The 6,000-nt window shown below is 38.4% G+C and overlaps 1 protein-coding gene across 5 annotated transcripts in view; it reads left to right on the top strand.

Annotated features, from left to right (window-relative positions):
• Window positions 1-6,000, top strand: part of LOC107581465 (disabled homolog 1-like) — a 191,704-nt gene that overhangs the window by 59,364 nt on the left and 126,340 nt on the right. The window lies entirely within an intron of this gene.

Raw genomic sequence — 6,000 nt, 5'->3', positions numbered from 1 at the left:
AGCGGGCTCTGGAGTGGGCTCTGTGAGCTCCCGGACTGGAGCGGGCTTTCCTGTCCTCCTTCTCACCCTCCGCCGCTTAATGGGAGTGGGACAGAGGTGGTGGGCTCTGTGAGCTCCTGAACTGGAGTGGGCTCTGGAGTGGGCTCTGTGAGCTCCCGGACTGGAGCGGGCTCCGGAGTGGGCTCTGTGAGCTCCCGGACTGGAGCTGGCTCCGGAGTGGGCTCCCGGACTGGAGTGACTTCCTTAATGAGCTCTGTGGGTTCCCGGACTGGAGCGGGCTCTGTGAGCTCCCGGACTGGAGCGGGTTCAGGGAGAACTGGAGTGGACCTTGCTGCCCTCCTCCTTGACCCTCGCTTGCGTGACTGAGACACTGATGATTTGCTATCCACTGGAGCGGACTCGGGCATCTCCGGGGGCACTGCAAGGGACATGACATTACCAAGTTGAGGTAACGGAGATAATCAATGAGACCCCAAAAGTCAAGAATCTTAAGACCACCTATCTCCCGAGGAGGCACGGGGTTGTCTAAACAATCATTAAAAATCTTCTTTAAATCTGAGTCATAAAGTTCCATCCCTACCGCAAAGTTCCAAAAGGTCTGAGCAAAACCTCCAATCTCCATCCCCTGTTGGCGAAGATCCGCCAACATCCGGAGCCGAGCCTTGCGCTCCTTCGAAGCAGGAGGAATCATACGAATGTCCATGGTCCACAAAAAAAGGTGAATAGAAAAACAACTGCTGGATCTTGTAGTGGCTGCTAGATTCTGTCACGGAATGCCAGGAGAAAACAAGGTAGATCCAAGTGCAGTTTAATGAAAGTAACAAATGAACAGAACAGAACAAAAACGTGACAAAAGGTAATCCACAACACAGAGAACAGAAAACACGATGAACATGAGACAACTATGAACTCAGAAGACAATACACAATCTAGCAGCAATGACAGACAGAGTGAGCATGGTATATATAGATGGGATAATGAGTAAATGATAAACAGGTGATCATGATCGGAAATAATAAACAGGTGCTACTGATCAGAACAGAATAAACAAGCAAGGGACTATGGGAATTGGAGTTTAACACATAAAACATAGAAACAGGAAGAGCGCCCTCAAGTGGCCAGTCCAGGGCACCACAACCAGACACTGTGACAATTTATATTTAATTTGTTGCAAGTTTAATTTGTTGCCTGGCACCGTGTGCCTGTTAGTGGTGGGTGATTTATGAGGATTGAGCGGGCTTGTTGGCAGCATGCTACTTATGGGCATCCAGTTTACTGCCTGTTTCCTCCTCCTCCTCCTCCTCTTGCCCTCCTTACTCTTACATAGCTCCGTGGGTGCTGTAGTCCCTGGCATGGTGGATGATCCTTTAGACGTAGCGGGATGCACCATTTTTTCAGGAGCTTTTTATAGAGTGTCAATTAGTCTTGGAAAGCGTGAAGGAATATTCCGGATGGATTTGTAGTAGCGGCAGTTGTCCCAGTAGAAGTGGGAGGCATGGAATAGTCCTTCACCATGTTGATTGCAGTGCTCTACAAAGCAAAAGAAGTGCATCCAGCACCTGAAGGAGTAGTTTTGTAGTTGCCATCATTTTGCCTGCCAGTTCATCCCAGCTATGCAGCTTTGCTACTGATCTACTCAAAAATGGAAGCTGAAGTAACGTCAAGAGGACATAGGAGGTTGTATAGCATGACCTTGGTGAAGGACATCAGTCTTTTCATTGTGCATACCGACCTGACATTTTTCATTAAAATGTTTCTTGTTCTTTGACCCACTTTTAATCTGTTTTCACATTTGATTTGATTGACTGGTCCAAATCTAAATTTGAGTCCACCCTCTTCTCCCAGCAGGGCTCCTTCTCCTTAGCATTTAACCAAGATATGCTTACAAATGCATGAATGTGAGTACTGTACCTTTATGAGTACTGTAGTGGTAGCTCTTTTTTCCAGTTTCACTTGGTAACGACAAGTAAGTCAAGCAGTAAGTCAAGATGTCCACCAACCGACTAGTCAATTGGTGTCTAGGTTTTTGTTTTCAAATGTTTTGTTTCAGCTATATTATTTTTCACAGGGCATGAATTTATACACACAAATACTTTTAAAATGGTTGTAGTATCTTAATACACTCTTAAAAATAAAGGTTCTATATTGACATTGATGGTTCCAAGAAGAACTTTTAACATTCATGGAAACATTCCACTGCACAAAAGGTTATTTATAGTGGAAAAAGGTTCTTTAGATCATTATAATGTTCGACAAAAAAAAAAGGAGGAACTGATCATTGAAAGGTTCCTTAAGAAATCCAAAATGTTTCTTCTATGGAATAACTGAAACAAATCAAATAAAATAACTGTTAATTGACTCAACCTCAGGCCATCCAATATGTAGATGGACTTTTGTTTCTTGAGTAGAAGAGTAAAGAAATTGTTTTGTTGAAATTGTGGTCCTTATGATTCGGAAAATGCAAGTCAGCGGCTGCCCATCTTTGAGAATAAAAAAAGCATATTAAGGAACACAAAATGAATACCTGTAGCTCATGACGATATATTGAGGTGTTATGAAGCAAAATGATTGGTCTGTGCAATAAACTAATCAATAATTTACAACATTTTTATATTACATTATATACACAACATTATTATTATTTATTTGATCAATGCAGTAAAAACAGTTATATTGTAAAATATTTATTTCAATATATTTAAAAAAATGTAATTTATTCTTGTGATGGTAAAGCTGAATTTTCAGCCTTCAGTGTCACATGATCCTTCAGAAATCATTCTAACATGCTGATTTGGTCCTCAAAAACATTTCTCAGTTGCGTTGCTTAATATTTTTAGTGGAAACCAAGAAACCTTTTTTTCAGGATGATGAATAGAAAATTCAAAAGAACAAGGTTGACTGTTCAAATAAGTTCAAAAGAACTTATTTGAAATGGAAATCTTTCGTAACATTATAAATGTATTTTAGGTAACGCTTCATTTTAAGGTGTCCTTGTTACACGTTACATGTACTTACCTTTATAATAAAAATTAATTATGTATAATTACATGCAAATAACCCTAAGCCAAACCCTAATCCTAACCCTAACCATATAGTAAGTACATGTAGTTAATTACTCAGTACTTAAATGTATAATTACACTTTAACAAGGACACCTTAAAATAAAATGTAACCATATTTTAATGTTTAATGAGTTTTTGCTGAATAAAAATAAAGAATAAAAAATACAATATACAATATTAAGCAAAATTAATGTCCTCAACTGTGATTCAGTTTAGCAAATCAGGTTGGATTCATACCAGTTGGAATCCATACTGGACAAGTGCAGAATAGATATGACAGAAATGAGGACACAAGCTTAATTCTTGCATCCTTAAAACAGTGAGGTTTGGTTTAGTAAGCACATCTACAATATTTGGAGTCATTTAGAGCCGTGTTTTTATCTTGCCAAACATTTCACTACATCTGAAAATAACAGATAAAGAAAAAACATGAAAGGCAACCACAAATGATACATTCCTATGTCTGGCTCAGTCACCACTTTTCATGCGCAGTGAACTTCTCCGGCTCACCCACTTTCCTCACATGCTCTGAATGTGTGGCATGTCCCAGAGGAGACCTTAGCCTAGATATTAGAAATATCTCTCAATATGCCTCAGGAGAATGATGCGCCAGACCTCGCCTTATGTCTCGTGGAGGAAGAGAGGAGGGCAAATAAAAGAAAAATTATTGGTCGTCATCTTCAAGGATCTTCAAATGTATGTTTCTGACAGGAAATGTGTAGTTACATATTTTTTTGCTTCATGAGAGCGTAGGGAAAGAACAGGACAAAAATGAGATGTTGCAGGTCAGACTCGAACCTGCTTAGCCCATATGAGCATCAAGGTCATGCGTTGACTGCCGTGCCACAATTTCCATTCTATTTCCTCTGTTTTTGTTCATGTTGGATACAAAAGGTGAAGCAAACAATGGTATTTTTCCCCTGAAAGTGACAATATGACATTCAGAGATTTTCATTGCAGGACAGCGAGCCAGCTGGCTTGAATAGTATCAAGGATTACAAGATTCCAGATGTACAGAGCGAAGGTGAAGAGAGAGGCTAATGAAAATGGAAAGAAAAAGGCTAGAATGGGAAAATGCTTAGCGGGGAACTCGCTCTCCCTCTCTCCGCGAGATAATGGCAGTAATTGGACTGACTCGCGGCTCCTCTCTGTGTGTTTCTCTCAGATAAAGAGCACCGTGTGAATCTCCGCTGCTCTGCGACATGCTCTCTCCATTCCGAATTTAATGTTCTGCACACAATGTGCGGCGCGTGGCCAGGCGGTGGCTGGAGCTCCAAATGAAATGGCTGTTTAAATCCCTCGGCGGAGGCTTACAGTGGCCGCTACCCCGGCCTGCTGAGCGGAGCCCGGGATTTTAGAGGCTTTTTCAAGACTAGCCTCTCAAAGCTACTGCGCTCAGAACTGATGTGCTTGGGCTTTAACTTTGCAATACATTTAGTTTTTTTGTGGGGCAGACTAGTTCTCCTGATTTACTGGTATTAAGGCTTTACATTTCGGATGTGGGCTTGGAACTGAGTATTTAAATCTCATCCAAAATACTCCATATCAGTGCTGCAAGTAAATCTGATACTACCAAATATCTTTAAAGGGATAGTTCCCCCCAAAATGACAATTTTGTTCCCATGACTTTCCAATCCTGTATGACTTTCTTCCTTCACAAAAAGAAAATAAAAAAAGTTTTTGTCCATACAATGAAAGTCAATGAGATTCCGAAACATTGACTTTTGGACCCCATATCAGTGTTATTTTAGCATCATTTATATTGTCACATTAAGGTGAACAGAGAGCAGAATCCAAATGTTGTGAATTTATTATAAAATAATAACAAAAGTACAATAAAGTGAACAAAAAAGGGCAACCCAAACAAATAGCCATAAATGAACAAGACCCGACCGCGAACACAGGAAACACAAGGATTTATATACAAAGGGTTAACAAGATTAACAAAATGCTGTATATATGAGATCAGTCATGGGACAATAAGAAGACAGGAACTAGACAAAACTACAAACTAAATGTCCACACAGCAAAACAAAAGCACAAGGAAAACAGAATGCATGACAGATATACTTTAAAAAAATATATTTTTATTATTATTTTACTTTTTTTTTATTTGTATATTTTCTGTTTTCATTTTAAGGTTTTATTTTTGTGTGTAATTTGTATTTTTTTATATTTAGACATTTAAAAAATATTTTTAGTATATTTATAATTATTTATAATATTTTATTTTAATGGAAATGTATGCCATTTTTAATATTATTTATATTTAGTTTTAGTTATTTTAGTACTCTAAGTTAAACCAAAAAAAAGAAATATTGCAATGGCAGCTAGCAGAAATAAAATAATTGAACGTTTATTTAAGCTTTATTTGTATATAGTTTTTATATAATTTTATTGTAATATAATATGTATGCACTCTTAGTAAGTATTTATTTATTGATTGATTGATTCATTGGTTGATTGATTCATTGATTCATTCATTAATTCATGTTTTAATTATTTTAGTACTTCACATTAAACTAAACAAATTTGAGAAGTATTGCCTTGACACCTAGCTGAAATAAAATGATTTTAAGTAATGTATTTTTTAACCTTATAATAACCTATTACAATAATAACCCTACACTATATGGACAAAAGAAAAAAAAATGTTCCACAGAAGAAGAGAAGTCGTACAGGTTTGTAACAACATGAGGGTGATTTAATAATGAGGGAATTTCAAATGTAGATTTTGTTTGTTGTTTGTAGATTGTATCGTGTCACTCCATAGACTTAGGTTGTTGTGCTGTGTTATATGTCTTAGAGGCATCGACTCATCCCAGTCGATACATCTCGAGGTGTATGGATTTCGAAGTGATGCCATGTTGTTCGGTCGGCCTGCCTGAGCAGTTAGCGCCGGTCCCTGCGGTCTGATTGCTGTTGTGAGGTGGAGCGG

Source organism: Sinocyclocheilus grahami, unplaced genomic scaffold, assembly GCF_001515645.1.
Source record: "Sinocyclocheilus grahami isolate Dianchi unplaced genomic scaffold, SAMN03320097.WGS_v1.1 scaffold35.1, whole genome shotgun sequence".
NCBI classification, from domain to species: domain Eukaryota; kingdom Metazoa; phylum Chordata; class Actinopteri; order Cypriniformes; family Cyprinidae; genus Sinocyclocheilus; species Sinocyclocheilus grahami.
The sequence above is the reverse complement of the archived record's forward strand: the minus strand, read 5'-3'. Positions and strand labels throughout refer to the sequence as shown.